Source organism: Canis lupus, chromosome 7, assembly GCF_048164855.1.
Source record: "Canis lupus baileyi chromosome 7, mCanLup2.hap1, whole genome shotgun sequence".
NCBI lineage: Eukaryota > Metazoa > Chordata > Mammalia > Carnivora > Canidae > Canis > Canis lupus.
Window position 1 is genome coordinate 22,240,642 of NC_132844.1, and position 21,028 is coordinate 22,261,669.

General features: G+C 38.8%; 1 long non-coding RNA gene across 1 annotated transcript in view; it reads right to left on the reverse strand.

The window, feature by feature from the left end:
- Positions 1-20,454, reverse strand: part of LOC140636248 (uncharacterized) — a 51,363-nt gene extending 30,909 nt beyond the window's left edge. The window contains exons 1-4 of the long non-coding RNA XR_012033547.1: positions 20,314-20,454; positions 20,026-20,196; positions 10,800-10,840; positions 10,275-10,323 (exon numbers count right to left, since the gene is read on the reverse strand). This is a non-coding gene — a long non-coding RNA (uncharacterized lncRNA). The remainder of the gene's footprint in view (positions 1-10,274; positions 10,324-10,799; positions 10,841-20,025; positions 20,197-20,313) is intronic.
- Positions 20,455-21,028: the final 574 nt, after the last annotated feature.

A 21,028-nucleotide genomic window follows, 5' to 3' on the forward strand; every position in this document is an offset into this window, starting at 1 on the left:
TTTCCCAGAGTTAGGAGTCTTCATGTTCTGTCTCCCTTTCTGATATTTCCTACCCATTTCTTCTCCCTTCCCTTCTATTCCCTTTCACTATTATTTACATTCCCCAAATGAATGAGACCATATAATGTTTGTCCTTCTCCGATTGACTCATTTCACTCAGCGTAATACCCTCCAGTTCCATCCACGTTGAAGCAAATGGTGGGTATTTGTCATTTCTAATAGCTGAGTAATATTCCATTGTATACATAAACCACATCTTCTTTATCCACTCATCTTTCGATGGGCACCGAGGCTCCTTCCACACTTTGGCTATTGTGGACATTGCTGCTATAAACATCGGGGGGCAGGTGTCCCGGCATTTCATTGCATCTGTATCTTTGGGGTAAATCCCCAACAGTGCAATTGCTGGGTCGTAGGGCAGGTCTATTTTTAACTCTTTGAGGAACCTCCACACGGTTTTCCAGAGTGGCTGCACCAGTTCACATTCCCACCAACAGTGTAAGAGGGTTCCCTTTTCTCCACATCCTCTCCAACATTTTTGGTTTCCTGCCTTGTTAATTTTCCCCATTCTCACTGGTGTGAGGTGGTATCTCATTGTGGTTTTGATTTGTATTTCCCTGATGGCAAGTGATGCAGAGCATTTTCTCATGTGCGTGTTGGCCATGTCTATGTCTTCCTCTGTGAGATTTCTCTTCATGTCTTTTGCCCATTTCATGATTGGATTGTTTGTTTCTATGGTGTTGGGTTTAATAAGTTCTTTATAGATCTTGGATACTAGCCCTTTATCTGATATGTCATTTGCAAATATCTTCTCCCATTCTGTAGGTTGACTTTTAGTTTTGTTGACTGTATCCTTTGCTGTGCAAAAGCTTCATCCACATGCAGAAGAATGAAACTCTCTTGCACCATACACAAAGATAAACTCAAAATGGGTGAAAGATCTAAATGTGAGACAAGATTCCATCAAAATCCTAGAGGAGAACACAGGCAACACCCTTTTTGAACTCAGCCACAGTAACTTCTTACAAGACACATCTACGAAGGCAAAAGAAACAAAAGCAAAAATGAACTATTGATGGTAACCCTTTTTGACTTCAGCTGAGTCTTTCAGATTTACGGAGAGGCAGGCCACAAAGTTCACTCAGAGATAAACTGAAGAGAAGTATAAATAAAACCAGCTATGAAGAAAAAAACGTGTTTAGGTCATTTGCAAAAGCTAGAATTTCCACCTGTCATGTCCAATGTGGGGAAGGAAAGGGTTCGGACTCTTTTTTTCCATGTAGTCTCATGCCTCTTGTGGTAAGACCAGGACACCAGGAAAGGACTCCTTTTGGCCACCTCACTCCTGAAATGTGTCTAACAGTTAATATTGGACATGGTTCTCTGACCCTGGCCTTGACACCTTGCCAATCTCTCACCTCTAGTCAGTGGTTATCTCTTAGTAAACTGTGTTATTTTTTTCAAAGCTGAAAATTTCCATTTATTTTTCTCAGTAAATTTTCCTTTGGCCCTAGATTTTGCAATATTGCAAAATAAACCAGTGCCCATTAAGGCAGTGCCCCCAAAGGTTTAAGAAATACAGGAGGAGGGATAGAAAGATTTGGGTTTTTTTAATCTAAACTCAACTCCAGTTGTCTTATTTGATGCAATTTTCTGTTAAAATATGCGGCACTAGAAGAAGCATTTCATGACATGGAAACCTCAGAAAAACAAAAGTTACAAACTGAAAAGCCGTTCATCAAAAAGGACAGTCAAAAAGTCCGGCGTAGCAGGTTATAAATGAATTTCCATCAGTACAGGCACAAACATGGAAACCACTTATGTAAAACACAAACCCAAAGCAGGAGACCTTGGAATTGCATGTTACAATACTCAGAGCAATTTGTTTTATGTATGTATGCCAATGTGTCAGATAGAATGAAGCCACAACCCGTACTTCTAAGTGATCCATTTCATAAAGCCATGCTACTTAGGATCCTAATGCCTTTTTTCTTTTAATCTTTTTATAAGATAATTTCCCCTGTGTTGAATGGCAAGACTTGATTTAACATTTTGTTTACTTTATCCCATTTTAGTGATACATTAGCACCGTGTTGTGGACTTGCTGGGGCTTTCATTCGGAACAAACGGCAAAATGTTCTTATTTTAAGCCTCTCACCTTCAAATTCCTTTTCTACATTTCCTTTGCTTTGCTTTTCCGACGGAACGACTCTCCACGCCTTCTTGATCAAGACAGACAACCTAATGGCTGAGTGGGCTTTAATTTCTACGCTTCTGGCATTCAAACTTGATTTGCATTGTCATATGGAATTATTTGGTATTCAGTATAAAACACTTTCTCTTTCTCTCTCTTTTCCTTCCCTTTTCTAGACAACCAACCGCTGGGAAATTATTGTCAAAGTCTTAAAATGATTTCCCAATGATTGCTTGTTAGTACAATACAATTTCTTTCTCAGTCCTGGTCCCTCTTCAGCTCTCTTGTGGGGCCCAGTGAATCCCCCTGCGCCTGCAGCGCACACACAGCAGACACACTCCAAATGTGTGGGTCTCTCTACTCCTCTCTGCAGTAGTACTTAGGGATATCTCGGTGAGTGAACAAGAGACAAGGAGGTGGGTGTAAAAAGATAAAGTAAGCGAAGAAGGATATGAATCAAGAAAAAGATGATTCTTCACAGATTTTATAAGGGCTTTCTTTATTGGTAAGGATTAACCACAAACATTCAGTTCGACCTCTCTTGAGTGTCTACTCTGTTCAAGAACATGTGACTTTGGAGGATAGAAGAAAGCAAATGGCACTCTCGCCTTCAAGATTCTCAAAGTGCAGTCACAAGGATGGATATGTGAGCAACCAGCTGTTATTTGAAGAAGACTGTTACGGGCTATACATAAAAATGGGCTAAAATGAGCCCAATGGGATCACAGGCTCGTGGTAGTTCATTCTGATTAGAGGACAAAGATGGAGGGGGCATGTCAGTGCTTGTCCCGTTTCCATAGGTGGAAGAGTTCAGGAAGGGAAGGAGAAGGTGGACAGATCATAAAGAGAGAGGAAGAAATTATCTGGAGGTGAAAAAGAGAAATGGGAATAGAAAAAAAGAAAAAAAAAAAGGAACAAAATGGCAAGAAATAGGGCCAGATTTAATTTCCAGAGAATTAACCTGGGAAATACTTATAACTCAGGAGGCTATGAATCTAAGGACTTTCTTTTAAATGCCAAAGGCATAAACTAATCTATTTAATTAGAAAAATATGCTTGTATTGCACTCTGAATAATTTCCCAGAGGAAAACTTGTTTCTTTTACAGTTAAAGTTTTTGTTTAAAGCCTCCCCCACCCCCCATTCCCCTTGCTCTACCGCAGAGCCTACACCTCTTAAGCAGGTGCTCACTCCTAAGTAATTATTGTCAACCGGGATGTGAATATGACCCTTCCAAGATCTCACATTTGTTTTTTGGGTACTGAAATAGAAACACATTAACCTAGATATACCTGAGCCCTCCAGCAGGCACTTTATAATATGAAAGAAAAAAATAAAAACTCAAAAGGCATTTCTTCAATGACTCCCCAAATCTTCACAATAGCAAATAATTCAATAGAATAATACAATAGACTTTAATATCTTACAAGGTAGTGAAAATATTCAAAATAAAGCAGAACATCCCCAGCCAATTCACCATCCTCTTTCAATAAGGTTGTAGATTCTAAGAATATTCTCTCCTATAGCAATAAGGCAAGGTGCTTAGTCTTTCTGAAACCTTTATTAAGAGAGAAATAAATTCAGGTAGCCTATAGATTGAAACAAGATAAAGTCCATTTTACATGCCACACAGTCAGGGATGCACCTAAAAATTTAAATGTTTTATCACACTTTTGCTGAGTAAAGAAATTCAAGCATATTAATTGAACTAGCACAACAATTAATTTAAATAAGATGAAAATGCTCCAAATATACTTCTTGCATTTTTGATGAAAAAGATTAAAAGGATACTCAATTCTGATCTATTCCCACCTACTTTGATATAATAAGCATCAAATTGAGAATGATACACTCAAAATAAAAACCCTTGAGGTGCCTAAGGGGCTCAGTCGGTGAAGGATCCAACTTATTTTTCAGCTCAGGTCACCATCTAAGGATCCTGAGACGGAGCTCCATATTGGCCTCACTCTGGACTGGGAGCCTGCTTAGGATTCTTTCTCTCCCTCTCCCTCCACCCCTCCCCCACCACACACATGCTCCCTCTCTCTTTCTCAAATAGATCAATCGATCAATCAATCAATCAATCAGAGATCCTTACCTAAGAATGAAGCAAAAGTATACTGAAGGGTGTAACAGATAGAAAAGGAAAAGAGGGACACTGCTGAAACCTCGCAAATACTAACACTTTATAATTGAAACAACATATTTTTAAATCTTTGTAGTAGTTCTAGGGAAAATAGTAAGTTTCAAAACCAGATTAACTCATATTTTCCCTTCCTTTAATTCTAAAAACAGAAATGGCTATTCTTGGGACATAGTGCAATGTGCTCTAAAATGTAATGTGCTTTTGGGCCCGAGGAACTTTATTACCTGGAGACTTTGTGTCCAGAGTCAACCCTCTAACATTATTAAACACTGTGACCAACAATTCATTTCAAGGAGTTTCCTCACATCCAAGTGACCAGAATTTGAACCTGTGTTTGGGTGGCTAAAGGCAACATATTTCACTATAAGTAAAGAATGGGGTTTAAATCTCAAGGAAGGATTTCTTAACATCTATTTTTGCACTGAATATTAAATACACTTAGCATACTTTTATGAACAACCATGACTTACGGTTTTAGAAACATGTGCATGTAATTGTTCTGTTTTATAGGTTATTTGAATGCATACACCATAATTCTTTACACAGTCTGTATACATATGTGTAACTCAAAAACTCAATGAATATATTTCTCTAGGTTAACAAAGGTGTGATGAAAGCTTTATTTTTATTTGCCTTTGCTATTATTTACTGCTTCGCCCAAACCATAAAACCATTCTTACAACTAACAACGAGATCTGTTAAAATGATCTTACCCTAGGAATTATACAAACACGACTTGCAAGTTATTTTTATATCAAATCAACTCCAGTTTGACATGGTTTCCTCAATCACTAAAAGGCATGCTATGCTCACATAAAAGGATTGATATCCCACAAACGTGCTGCCGTCTGTTTTTTCCTGGAAAACTCAGAATAGGATCTGTCAGGTATATCCGCTAGCGTAACAAACATGTCACCCAGATTTGCATTGGGAATTAAAACATTCTGTAGCCTGACAAAAGGCTATGTGTTTCTAGCAACCGTGACGAAAAGAAGGCATTGCAATACCTAGATGTTGTGAGTTAAAAGTCCCTCATCAGACAGCTTGAAAAAGCACTGTAATCCCATGATGGAGCTTCCCTGAGTGGCAAGCCGAGCTCTGCAGAGCCGCCGCTGCATCCGCAGGCCAGTCATCCAGGCAAGTCTAATTCCATCTCCTGCAAACCCGACATTGTCTTTTATTTTTGCATTCACATACCAGTTATATCAGAACCACGAAGGTAGGAAAATGTATGTGTAGAAGGTGAGAAATGTCACTGATATTAAAAATCCAACCCACATTTTCTCTAGTGTCAAATGCGGAACAGTAATACAGTATTTATAGAAAAATACTAGAATCACAGTGCAATAAGCAAATGATGCTAATAAACTTACAGGACAAGACCATAAAATTTATCCCCATTATTTTAATAAAAAGGATGGCACTGCTAGTGTGAGTGAGGCACCAGAGCTAGGAATATCTCCATTTATATTCCACGTTCTTCACAATCTGTCTTAAATAGTTTCACTACATTACCCCGTTTCTTAGTTTCAAAAGAATGCCCAGAAGATATTTCTAACAATATTTTGTACACCTTGAAATGGGTCTGCACAGTTTTTAATCAGAGATGTGTGACAACTGAAAAAAAAAATTCTCTTCTGCATAAAATAGAAGAAATACTGTAATCAATACAATTTGGTTTGAAATGCCACAGGCTACACTTGTTTTTCAGGTATTAATGGAAAACAGGCATCAACTTATTAGCAGTTCCATAGGGCAGTATTTTAGAAATATTTCCTATCACTTAACTCTGCGCGTAATTCAGTTGTGTCATTAGCTCCACAAGCAAGGCTTTTCTTAAGAAAGATGTGACATAAACCAAATAAAGTGCTCATCACAAATGAATATGTTTAACTTGTACAAATAAAAAACAGATTGCCTGGCAAACGTTCTAATAACTTTACGCTTTAAAGTGCAACGCCTATTAAAATTATTTATTAGAAGTGTTCTTTTTATTGACTAAGTATAACTGACATGCTGATTCAATTCTGATACATGAAATACCGTCCCACCTACATATCTCTACTTCAACATGATGAAGGGCAATGAACCACATTCATCATCAAGAAATATTAGTACTCACATTCTTCAATTTCTGTGAGACAAAAAAAAAAAATACAAATCAGAAAGTGACATAGACTACCACTATCAAGCTGCAATTTAGCCCGTTTTTTTTTTTTCTTGGCCATCTTATTATACAGTACTACTTTTTTCATTCCTTCACTTATTTCAATTGTGCTGATATGCTAAGGACATAAGCACATCTTTAAGAATCAGAAGCAGGCATAATTAGATTCTACACCAACAAACAGAACCTGAATGCATTCTTCACACCAGAAGCTTACCTTCATGCATCTGATCCTCCCCTCCAACACAGGGGCTTGAACTTTATCGTCCCATATCCAGACAAGTAAAATGAGACCAGAGGAATTAAGTAACACATTCCAGTCACATAGCAAATAGTGTCACAGGCAGGATTTGACCACAGATGTGACTGACGCCAAATTTTATTGGTTAATCCTGTTAGCATTAGCAATGCTATAATTAATTCTGTTCACTATCTTTCTCCAAAATATAAGTAATGTGAAACGTGGCTTACAAATTAACATCCCTTGATCTCCAACGAAATGGCTTCTTCTGTTTTCTCCCTACTAAATATACAAAACCCAAAAGTGCACTCCAAGACACCATGGCCTTGAGAGCGCTCACCAAGGCATCTGTGACTCAGTCCTGGCCCTTCCGTGGAGTGAAGGGAGGGGTCAAAACACCCTGGAGCCCCATCCCGTCTGAGGAAGCACCATTTTGCATTTAGCCTGATCAGAGGGGACACCTTTTTGCAATACACACTAAGTCACCATCTTAAAAGCCACTACCCCAAGTGCCATCAATACATTTGTATTATTTTCTAGAACGGGATGTAGGAATTTATTAGACATTTTCTTTTCTTTCTGATATCCAGTTTCCTTTCAGTCAGAACAGACATTAAATATAGGATATGGTGAAGTCCTATTGCTAGACTAGGGTCTGGAGAGAGGTGATTCAGTTTAGTCAACTTAATTCAACACTCACTTATTGATGGGAGTTACCCAACTGATGGGTCTTTGAAGGAGGAGGTGTTCTCAGGATCTTTATGGAAAAAGATGACTGGAAAGATGAATAGTGAATTGTCATATAGGAGCAGAGAATGAACTGAGAAGTGTTAAGAGCTGCTACATCTTGTCTTGGGATATCATTCTTTTTCTCTCAGGGAGACATGATGTGTAAGGAAGACGTCCAAGCAAGGTTTGAAGGAGGAGCAGAAAGTGAAATATGTAGGCGCATGCTAACATTGCTCGTACCTTTTGCTTCTGTAATGATTTTTTAAAGTATAAAAATGCTGGTGTGTCAAATATATATTCAGTGTTCAAGAATACAAATAGAAAATTAACTACAAAAGGCACACTTTGGCTAAATTCAGTTTTTTTTTTTTTTTTTTACAGTTTTGCCTAAATTCTCTCACTCATAAGTAGTAAATACCTACACTAGTTTTGTACAACCTCAGTCTGAAAGTCATTTTCTTACTTTCTAGCTTTAGTGAATTTGGTCCTGTAATTTACCCTCTTTGAGTTTTGATTTTTTTTCCATCTCTCTTTTTTTTTTTTACTTGTTTTTTTTTTAATTTTATTTATTTATGATAGTCACACACACACACACACACACACACACAGAGAGAGAGAGAGAGAGAGAGAGAGGCAGAGACACAGGCAGAGGGAGAAGCAGGCTCCATGCAGGGAGCCGGACATGTGGGACTCGATCCCGGGTCTCCAGGATCGCGCCCTGGGCCAAAGGCAGGCACTAAACTGCTGAGCCACCCAGGGATCCCTTTTTTTCTCTTACGTGAAAATTATACCTATAATAAGATTTCTGTAAGGATTAAATGAGGTAAAGTATGCAAAAGCCTTCATACAAGGTCTAGCATTTAATGAGCTCTTAATAATTGGTGGGCATGACTAACTTTCGGTTTATTGGCTGGTCTGCTTGTTCTATGGAAAACATAATGTGTCTAAAATGCCTGCAAGAAATCTGACTGTACAATATTTTAAATCAGTAAACTTAGTTTGATTTCTAGTTTCCTCGAGTAAACTTTCTTGTCATTTACATGGCAAATTTATTTCTAATAAATGCAAAGAGGAAGCTGCCACCTAAAGCTCTTAGAGCTGATGAATGGAACAAAAAGAGGACATTTTCCTAATGTTAGTACATAATTGCTCTTGCTTAAAATTGTTCCCTTCAGTTTCAAACTTTGCCTGAGAAGTATCAAAGGCTATCATGTTAGGCCAAGATTTTGTACTAATTGTGTATTCCATTCTTTAAAAAGCCCTACTATGAGAGGAAAAAGCGGTAGGATTTTTATAAAACAATCACAATAAATTTCCTCCTGCCTTCTTTCTCCCTCAGTGAAAATGAGAAACAGTATCATTAGAGGAAGACAAGAGGCAGGATTCATAGATAGACTGGCTCTGAAGAACAAAAGATAGCTAACAGTTAGAGATAATTCAAACAGTGGGCTTTGATGTTCTTTTTTAGCTCTCCTATTAAATACTTCCTCTTTTTGCGCATTCCAGTTGTACCAAATATGAAAAGCCCATATACAAAAGAAACAATAAAATGCGTGTTAATCTAATAACAGAATGTCAAGAACAGAAAACCTCCCCTACACAGTGTAATTGAGATTGCCTACACCACAGACAGTTTATGATCAGAAACCTTGGGGAAAAAAGCCATCAATAGAAATAATGTTTCTACTGTGAGCTCATGGTCACAGCAAGGCTACAAGACCAGGGACATAAAGCCCTATTAATTGTACTTCCCAGGGGTCACCAAACATCTCTGTTTGCCTGCAAGAGCCCCGATTTATACCTTTTATCCAGTGTAATTATTAATAGAGTACCTTTAACTCCTTTAACTCCAAGTGTCCCACTTTGGACAATAAATTATATAGTTGTCCTAGGCTTACCCGTACTCCCTTTCACTTCCTTCTCCTTCTCAAAAAAAAAAAAAAAAAAAAAATTAAAAAATAAGACTAAGGGCAAGCTATTTTAACTCTTCAGGTTATGTGAAAGGGGAAGAAAAAAGTTACCCTGTTTTCTAAGCTCAGCTATTCATTTGACTACCTTTCATTTTCTTACAGCAAGGACGATTTCTAGTCTGAATTGAATTTGACATGATCCCATTCACCCACAAAATATTTTGGGCAGCACCACCCCTGCCTTTCTCCACTATCCTCTCTCTCTTATGAATTTCTGCCTGACTCTACGGCACAATGTTGAGTCTGCTTATTGAATTCTATTTGAAATTTTCAAGGAATTATATCTCACATGAGGACTCCTTAATATAATTGCTGTTTCTTTAAAAAAAAAAAATCAAATGTTCAACTTAGGTTATATAGCCAAGAATAGCAGCTCATATCAGCTGCAAGAAAGACTGAGCACCTTACAGCAAGAGCCCCTTAATCAAAAAGCAATCTTTTGGGATGAGTTAGTAGTACTTTGCCTCCAGCACTAACCAGATCCCCTACTTTCATTGTATATTTCCACAGGAGTCTAATGATGAAATATATTAGATCTTCTCATAGGTGAAGTAGAAACACACTTAAAGCATTGCCTTCTACGGGTGGCACAGGGCTTCTAAAAACAGGGAGCGGGGGAGGTCAGCAGCAATAACTGCATCCGAACCAACAATGAATTCCACAAGCAAAAGCCGTGACAAAGAAGTGGGGAAATTCCCCCCTCTCATAGGAAGATTCATGGGATATTCATGATGTGTAATACCGCAAAGGAGAGAAACACAGAACACTTTGGTTTTGTAATGAGCGGGGCTGGTGGTACAAAGTTTCATTTAAAAATAAAAGGCTTACCTTTGAGTCAGGAGGATGTCCCAGAACTTTATCCAGAAAAGCTTCACAGCTGCAAAGAAAAAAAATAGAATTCATTTGAGGAAAAATATTCTGGTACGGGAAAATAAAGATTTACATTTATCCAGTGGGCTTTATCTACTCTAGATCTACAAAAAAACAAGCATTCGATAGTGGGTAAGAATATAGAAGGTTATGGGTCCTCATCATTTGCACACAGAGGGCATGGATTGCATTTAATTGCATTATTTTATTTGTCTTTTATTTATTTTCACATATGCATATAACTTCGCATATTCATACACATACAGACACACAGAAATGTTTGCTTCCTTGTAGCATCACAGCTTTACATACACACACATACACAGCAGCACCTTCACACACGTCAAGGCTTAGGAGCATGTGTGGTAGGCACAGTATCTCTCTTCCTCAAATTGTGGTCTTAGAAACCACCCCCCAGCCACCCCCAATATGGTGGGGCCCTAAGAATAGGATAGGAGGTAATATCTTAAATTTTTGTTGTACCTTCAAAACAGCTGCAGAGTCCTTTCTGTTCTGCAAGTAGCCTAAAGTCAAACAGATAAAAATAAATCATGAATCAGGGTGAAAGGCTATAAATATGCTATATTTGTTTTTTTTCTGTCGGTTTTGTTTTTGTTTGTCTTGTTTTTAACCTTCACTGATTTGGGGGAAGTAATTAAGTGTTTTGGCATAAAAGATCTCCTGCTGGGTGATAGGCTACATGGGGAAGGGAAATTAGACAAAAGGTATTGAGTAATAACCACAAATGACTTTATAGCCCATTCTGTTTGAATGTCAATAGAATTTGAAAGCAAGATTTGCAGAAGATAATCAGCAATGACTCCCCCAAGTATAATCAGGAATTGACTATAATCAGCCATTTGCAAACTCTTACCTGCCACTATGATTTCTTATCCTACTGGGAAAAAATGGCATGGTGACCCAAAAGCTCAAAATTACGAATGGCAGAAATTTCCAAATATAAAAGCCATTCACTATCTTTCCAGAATTTATCAGCATTGAATTAATTTGGCAGATTCTTAATGACTTTGCCAAGTGATGAAGTATGCATCACATAACATTGTGTGTGCTATTATGAGCTGCTTTGAAGCTTTTAAGTCTTCAAACGGTGAAGGGAAGGTGATAAAACAAATAAATATAACAATACATTGTTCAAATAATGGCTGTATAAATAAAAATTATATTGTAAAAAAATAAAGAAAAACCCATAACTTGAAATACACCAAAAATATATAGTCTCTCATGTTAAACACTGCCCAAGAAGATGAAACCTGTGTTTGGATTTGTTCTTTAATAGTGAAATATTCAGCTAGGTGAACAAATTGAAAGAGAAACTGATAAGAAACAATAATTGTTTTATACAATATTAATTCAGTTACAATGACTTTCACCCGCATACCTAGGCTAATGAACTTAATCAAACAAGGCACTGCTGAAAATGGACTAATGGGCTTAAAATGAAAAAACCCCTGCCTTCCAAATTTAGATATGGATTTTTTTAAAGGGTCTTATTTTTGTTTCAAATTTTAATCTTTAAGAAAAGAGGAGATTCCCTGGATGGCTCAGTGGTTTAGTGCCTGCCTTCGGCCCAGGGTGCGATGCTGGAGTCCCAGGATCAAGTCCTGCATCGGGCTCCCTGCATGGAGCCTGCTTCTCCCTCTGCCTGTGTCTCTGCCTTTCTCTCTCTGTGTCTCTCATGAATAAATAAATGTAATCTTAAAAAAAAAGAAAAGATGTCACCATCTATCAGAAATCATATTTCTCAAGGGAGACAGACTATATATAATCAATGTGTCTAAATAACAGGTAAAAAAAAATTCAGTCAATGATAGATTTTTTTTTTTTTTAATGTAGTCACTTCACTCACATGATATTTACCACATTACAATTCCTGGTCATGCTGAGCATTAGGAAACCCTGAGTAAGCCACGTCGATGGTTATTAAGATACTATGCTAAAGAAAAATATTTCCCAACAGGAGGTACTAATTAGATAGCCAACAGCATATAAAAAGCATCAAAATGAGAAATAATAAAAAGACAGCAATTGTGTCCAGGCTGGATGCTCCTATTTAGCAGCTGAAACATCACTGAGATACTATGATCTCTTCCTTAAATGTCCAGGGGTTTAAGCTGTTAACGGATATAATTCCAAATTTTATTCAATATAATTCGACAAATACCTATCGTGCATCTAAAATGTGCCAGAGGAATTAAAATATTCAGAGGAATCTAAAAGAGATCAATTCTAAAACGAGAGGAGTCACCCAAGCCAGGGCTTCCAGATATTTGGAAATAGGAACCATCAGGAACAAAAATATATAAATATTTTATTAAAAAGCATTCATTGATTTTTAATTACAAGCCATCTTTTAGCATTAAATTAAAAATTATTGATAAATGTAGAAATTTTCTAAATGCCACACTATTTTGAACTTTCACTGGGGACCAGAGATTCTCCTAGCAAAAAAAATAAATCTCCTGAGGAAAAAATCCCCTTAGCTAGCCATGTTTGTTCTTTCTTATTACCCCGAAAGGTGCACGGTTTGCCGAATCTTGTGCACCCTTCTTTCTGTTCATATGGCTAAAAGCAGCCTCTCATCAGTTTCCACAGTGACTCAAGGAGTGAAATGGGTTTCCTCCAGACATTCCACTTTGTTTCCATTCCCAACTCTTTGGGCAAAGCGTTGTCTAGAAACTGAGTCAGGGAAGCTGGAATGTTAGGGTATGGGAGGGTTAAGTTAGGGAGGGATGATCCTGTTCCCCTGCTAACATTTTGTGCCCTGTGGTCCTGCATTTTTTCTCGTTTTTTTTCTTCTCTGACACCTTCATTCTGGAGTGTGTTCTTTACAAGATTCCCACTGTGTCTGTACCGATCTGGAGGACTGGCTCACAGAGCTGTTAGAGTTTCATCTCTATGAAAGACCAAGACACAGTGTTGAGAACAAATTTATCCTTGGAAAGGGAGCATCAAACCACACAAATGATGTCCAAAGACAATGCTTCAGGATCAGAAGTCAGGCTTCCTCCCTCCCACACCCCTTGGGTTTTCTCCTGATTTCAAGCAGGAGGAGATTCCACTGGCCAGACACTGCTAGATTCCAAATAGAAAACAGCTACTGGAAAACTCAGAGAGTGATTTTCCTTGGGGAGAAATCCCAGCACACAGCTTCTCTGATGGTGGCACAGGCAGCAGATGGCAGCGTGAGCAGGGGTGGGAAGTCATCATTCAGAATCAGCAAATCAGCTTTGCAGCAGGTGCGAGCACAGAATAAAGTGGTAGGATTGGTGGGAGCAGCAATCCGGTTCCACAGAGCAGCCTTTATTCGGTGCCAAGGCTCACTCAATACCCCAGTGTCCGTGAGCTTCTAGATCAGAGAGAGATGGTGGCTTCTGTGGGTCCCAGACGTAAAAGCACTAGCGCTGGAGGCACAGCCATAGTGACAGCTCCCTCTACCGACTTGGGCAGTGACAGTTCAGGGGCTTTGCGGACCAGCAGTCAGAAGTCCCTCATTAATACTGCATGCCTTTGCCTCGTCCAAGGATCCTTGCCCACTCTCCTTCCTCTGGGTTGGATTTGCCTCCCATATTGTTTAATAGTGCCAAGAACATCTCTCATCATACTCTATCTTAATTGTTTAACATATCTCCATTGTTTAACTTTGCTTGTTCAAGTTAGGGGTGCTACCTGGAGACACCTGTGCTTAGCACACCTGCCACTCTATAGTAGACAGATGCTTGTTGAGTGAATCGATGACTTAACAAACAAAAGCCCAACTTGTTCCAGAAAACATCTCCACTTACACAGGAAGGTAGGCCACCTAATTCCATGTCTTTACCAGCCATGAGCTTTTGGACTTCTCAGAGGAGAGAGTGGAATTCAGGATTTGGGAATGGAGAAGACTGGGGGGAAAAAACCTACATTGCATCTTCCCTGGACCTGATTTGCCCCTGTTTTGATGAAGATTTTTATCTTCTTTGTCTAAGCCTGTGAAAGGGAGGGAAGAGAGCCTGCAGGATGTCAATATGGAGGTATCAGCAGAGATACAAGAAGGTGCATAAAAGGGCCAACTCTGGTTAGCTGAGTTTCCCCAACAGCCTACAGCCCATGGTGTGATGTGTTTTTTTGGCTCAGGAGGGAGACAGTCACCTCAATGTTTGGAGAATTTTCTCTAGGTAAATATTTATTCTAGATTTGGAAAGCAGTTAAGCATCACCACATTCTCATGAACATGTTTTCCCATTTTGAAAAAATAAACACTCTCACACAAGGCTGTAGGATACCCCATCCTGCTGGGGCTGCAACCAGATTGACTTCAGTTTCCCTCACAGACCACTAACCAAATATATGACCCATGCCACTTTTTAAACCGCACCGCGTTAAATTATTTGGCAGGACTACATCAAACATGAAATTTGTATCTCTGTCTCATTAAGAATGATAATAATTATACATCTGCCCATAATGATAAATTATTACATCAAATGCGAAGGATCGGTCTGCCTAATACTATAGGAGACACTGGCTTTGCTGAACATTCTGATATTCAAAAACTTGAAACGGCATGAGTATCACTGAAGTTCTTGGCAGAGGGGAGATAGCAGCAAAAGTAGAAAATCTTGGCCTGCTTTTCACATGTTGGGGTGGAGGGTTGCAGAGAGTTTGTGAGGGTACTGAGGCGAGGTTCTCGACAAAAGACTGCAAATAACAGCAATCCATCAAAGACTGTGGCTTATGCTGCTTTGTTTCTTTAACCACCCTCACGTAGGGAGCTTAGTGCAATTTCTTCAGGCATAAAGATAATGCAGTATGACCGGAAGAGTGTCTGATTTGGATGGACTGAAATCAAAGCCCCTGCCTATATTGGAGCAGGTCCCTTCACACCTTAGCCCTAAGTCACTACACCTATAAAACAGAATTGATGGTAATACTGCTCTGGGTAGTTATGAAGTTTTAGTAAAATACAGCATGTGGAAAAAAAAAAAAAAACCTTGGAAATATGAACACCTCCACAAATGTCAGAGTTAATACATTTGTGTCACTACCTTATTCTAGATAGATTTTCATGTTGGTTTTAAGGCAGCTAAATCAGTAAATATAACATGCTTGTCATTCAGAAGACAAAATATCTGGAAGTTGACTTCATTTTTCATGTTTCAGGTTCCATCCAGATGTTTAGGCACTTTGGAACCAGCATAATTTTTTCTTCCCGATGCATTTCATTTCTGCGAGGAAATTGTGCCAGAATTCCGCATGACTCTAATAAGTCACATTAATTCTTATCTTTTTCAGTTCAATTAATGTTGCCATTGCAAAAATCAAGATGCAATTATAATTTCTCTTTCGGGGAATTCTATCTATGTGTGAGGTGGTGGTAATGATGGCGTGGGGGTGTTGATAGGGTGTTACTTCAAAGTAGCTGTCCTGGAAATAATGAAGGAATGCATCAAGCATAGCGGAAAAAGCAATGAATCAACTACAGATGGGAAGAGGTATTTGTTAAAAATATAGAAATCTCAGGAGGATAGAGAGAAAGATTTGAGTCTATGTTCACCGCCAAATATGCATATAAAGTATAACTGTCCTTCATCCTAGAAGATCGATCTGCTAAGATCTCGCTTTCTGTGGCTAAAAGCCCCATGTGCACACTTGAAAGCTATGCTTTGGTGGGTGGCTATGAGCTGCTCTTCACATTCTGCTGTCACTCGGGGCTCCGCCTCTTCCCCTCCTAGGGTACATGCCACATTTGCTCACAGGGCAGACTCAGAAGCCAGGTCATCTGTTGGCAGCTGTTTCCCAGCCTTCTGTAGCTGTTCCACTCCGCCTCTGGAATGCTTTGCTTCTGCAAACTCTCAAGATTTAGTTCATCCATGCCCCCCCCATGATTTGCACTTTCCTCCATTTTGACATCCTCATGGACCCTCCACACAGTAGGCACTCAATATGTATTTGCTCAAGCAATTAGTAAATAAGTGAGTGAAAGAGTTCTGCTGATACCAAAGAAAAATCAGCAGTTGTATTGCACTTAGTATGATTCCTGAGTGGGTAGCTCTCAATTCGTAGTCATCTCTTCTTGCATTTCAATGGTAATATTTAATGTGCTTTAATACCTAAAAACAGCTCAATATTTTTAAAACTTAACAGAAATTAGGCTTTTAGAAATGTCATCTCTTTATTATTCTCTTCTTTGATCACCTAGCAGTATTAGAAGTATGTCACTGGGGTTATAATGTTCATACCATGGGAGCCCTGACCCCAGCCCAGCCCCAGCCCAGCCCCAGCCCCAGGAATGGAAGAGGCCTTACTTGAAATCTACCCTAGAATAGGGAGATAGAACTTGGCTAACTAGAGGCCATAGGCCAAATCCAGCCCACACAGTCGATTTTTATATGGCCCTTGACCTAAGAATTACGTTTTTACATTTTTAAATGGTGCCATATGACTATTACATGAAATTTAAACTTCAGCATCCATAAATAAAGTTCTATTGGAACAAAGCCATACCTATTCACTTACATATTGTTTATGGTTGCTACTATGAATTGTAGTTGTGATAGGCACCTTGTGGCCTACAAGTCCTAAAATGTTTAACGTCTGACACTTTGTAAAAAAAAAAAAAAAAAAAAAAAAAAAGTTTATCAATTCCCATTCTAAAACCACAGCTATAGTTCAGTGTTGGCATTTCACACAATCCATGCAAATATTTGTTTAATAATTAAATGCACAAAGTCAGCTCCTAAACAGGAGATTAATCTGAGATTATTTTAGGAGCCCTAGTATTCAAATAACATCTATGATAACAGAAATCCTGTAATGACACATTTATTTCTTTTTTCTTTGGGAGAAATAATATGGCGTCCAGCTCTAACTTTTTTGAGACTTTCTAAAAAAAAGATTTTATTTATTTATTCATGAGAGAGAGAGAGAGAGGCAGAGGGAGAAGCAGGCTCCATGTCAAGAGCCTGACGTGGGACTCGATCCCGGGTCTCCAGGATCAGGCCCTGCCTGGGCTGAAGGCGGCGCTAAACCGCTGAGCCACCGGGCTGCCCTTTTGAGACATTTTTGTGCAAATTTGCCACAGGCACCCTCCATGGGCAATAAATTATAGAAAGCAACCCATGCTTCCAGGAAAATCCAAACCTGTCCAAGATGCAGGGCTGGGTAAATGGAGTGATGCTGGGATTTCATTCTCCATTCACCCCTTAGATTGATGTTTGGGGACAGGACACAAAGAGCACAAAGATAAGCGGTGGCTTTGGGTATCATGTAAAACCGTATCAGACTGTCTTAATGCTTCTAGTGTGACTAAGTTGCCACTCTTTTGTAGACTTGTCGGTTATGTATTTTCTTTCAAGGATTTTGATGGAGAATTTGCAGAGACAGCATGAATATGGAAAGGACTTTCAGATTCCAGGATCGAGGCAGGTTTGTGGATGAAATTCAGAAGGAAATCTTGTGACCCAACAACTTGCCCACCATTTTGCCAAGGGCCAATCAACACTGAATGTCCAGATATACTAAGCCCATTCTTAGGAACACCCTAGACTTGTACTGTATTTTTTGAGAACTAGGACCTTGCAGAAATCAACACTAGGGCAAGGTATTGTGAATATATGAATTGATCTTTCAGCTCAGCCAAATGGCTTCTCAGGCAAATAACTGCTCTCCAGACCTTTGCAGCAGAACCTGGGGAGAATTGTCATTTTAGTCTATTACAGGGGAGCAGGACTCACCCTCCCACTATTGAATGAAAACAAGAAAGTTGGCAGGTCAAAAGATTATCATAATATACAGCCTTTCAAATCACAGTGGAGATTACAGATCTGGCCACTTGCTTTCCACCCAATCAGTAATAAAACCAGTTCTCATCTTCCAAAATGGGGTTGGTTTTCTATGTTAGCCTCAAAACAAAAACATGCCGCTTAGCAGGATATCCAAGATAGCACCTCATAGCATGGCCCCGGCCAACATGCTTGTCACCAGGTTTAGTCAAGTTTTCATAAACAAACAGCTTATTGCAACTAATGAAAAGAATGCCCGATCCAGGCAAAATGAAAGCAATTTAGGTCTCTCGTATAACTTCTGGTTGCTGAGCTGCTGCTCATATCTCCTCTTTTCCCCTCAGTGCCAGATAAACCTCTGTTGGTTACAACTGGCAAAGCACAGAAAAAAAGTGGTTATAATACACAAGTGGTCAATGAGGCAGCCTTTAAGGAAAAACACTGCTGATAAGATAAACAGCTTGTGATGTCCTTAATTATAATATTTCATACTCATTTAGCCATCTCCACATCACAGAGCTAACAAAGTGGATTTCAAACAGGAAATAAGACTCCTTCCCACCAGCCCAGAGGCCTAATTATAAAATAGCAACCTACTTTTTCTGTAGTGAATACAGGGCTTTTTTTTTTCTCTCTCCTCCAACAGAATTTATTGAGCTCATTACTAGGCTGCTTATGAAGTGATTTGAAATGAGGCAACATTAAAGCATTCCACAAATCCCTTGTACTTAGTCATCCTGACACTTTATTTGAACTCAGAGCATTGATATGGGATAACTGTAGCAGCCCCACACTTCTGACTCTATTATCTGACAGGAGGTCTGGAATCCGAAAAATGATATATCATCAAACTTTCTTAATCATCACAATAATTTGTCGGAAAGAACCAGGTATAATTCGGGCAACACCAGAGGGGCTTTGCTGCTAGAAACAAGGCGAGTGCAGCATGTGTCAGCCTTAGAGGAACACAGCCACATTAATCAGGCAGCGAAAGGACCGAAGGCAGTGTATGGACGTGTGTATTTTAAGAAAAATTGACAGATAGGCTTCAAAGCCAAAAGCACTGAACTCCCTGCATGCTATTCGTACAACTCTAACTTCTGTTCTCTTGTAATCCAAGAGGCAGTTGTAGACTGACCCTCACTGGGTTATCACCGAGGCTAATACAGCACAGTTAAAAACTGTATCTGCAAAAGTTTCAAAGAGGAAAAAAAAAATCTCTGAAGAAGGACACAAAAGTCTATGGAAGTTGACTATCTGTTATGTGAAAATATGGCTCATTTTTTGCTTTTTATTTCTCTTTCCCTAACTTACTGAACCAGTAATGAATCAGAACCTAAAGAAATGTCTCCTGTTTAGAGAGGAATTATGTTTTATATCTCAGTGGATCCTATCTGTACCCTGATGTGCAGTCTGCCTTTGAAAAATGTCAGTTTTTAAGGAGAAATTTCATCAAGGAGAAGGTATGTGGGTGCATGTGTGTATCTGAAGTGGAACATCCCCAGCTTGAAAGAATAATGAATCTCAAATGCAGTAGGGCTATGTCTTTTCAACGATAGCTCTTACCAATCCTTACTACATTCTTTAATCACTGTTCAAAATCCAGAGGCCATACTTATAGGTAAATGCAGTTGTTTCATCAAGAAAACATTGAAAGAAACTTCAGATCAGTAGAAAGGACTTCTGGTTTTTCTAGCTCAGGCCTTTAAGTAGTGCTGCAACATGATGATAAGTTCTAGGGGAGTCCCATTTGAATAAAATACCAGAACATATGATGTCTACTGTTACCCCTGAGATCTTCAACATTAACAGTTAAATTTCAAACCAAATCCATTACATCTCAACTGAAAATATGTCCCTCAAATGACTTCCCTTAGGAAAACTATTCATCAGCATCCCTTAAGAAAGTATGAATGAATGGACGGTACCTGATATAATATTTTCCTCAGGAGAGAAAAGAGTCTTTGCTTTAGTCACAATCTCCATTATCCCTATATAAACCGAATGTTGACCACATGCAAGGTTTGGGACCAAGTTCTGCAGATTTTTTCAAAAGGAAATCCCATGAATTCACATCTAGAACTTCTTTTAGCTCACAGCTGTAGAATTAGAAGAAGCAAAACATGGGATTTAACATATTCCATAGTTAAACTCCAAGAGGATCAGACCCCATCATTGATAATGTAACATGCATATCACCAATAACTCTGAGATACCATGCCTGGAAAAGAGGTCTTCCTAGATTTGTTTCCTGAAGCTCTGCTCACTTATATTTTGGACACCCTGGTCTCATAAAGTCTTAAGATAATCAAGTGATTAGTGACCTCCATTTCCACTCATTTAAGCTCATCTACTAGTACAACACACCCTGGATCTCAGCATCACTCAGAGCCATTGTTCTTCCTAGAACTTGGATTATCTACCTTTGCTCCCATTCTGTTGATTCTATTAGACTTACTATTCATCATGAAATGCTTTGCTCTCTTTTCTCCCAATTTATCAATTCATATTCTTATTTTTGCTAGTGTCCTATCTAGGTTCAATCCCATAGGACTCATGTCAAACATACAGTCATTTAAGATGGTGTAGCACGATGATTAGGAACAGGGAATCTAAGTCTAAACTGTCTCCACCACTAAATAAACTGTGTGTGATTTGGGCAAATGACTTGATTTCTGTGTCTTAGTCTCTCCATCAGTAGAAAGGTAATAGATACTTCAGTGTGCCAGACACCATTAAACACTAATGATTCAACATGGAAGCTATCATAGAATTTTAAGTAGAGAACTGATACGATCAGGTATATACTAGCTCCTTCCATGACCAGCTATATGATCTTCAGCCTAACATTAATTTCTCTATGACAGTTTCCTCAACTTTAAAATGGACATAAAAATAATACCTCCCTAAGAAGGATTGCTAAAAATATGA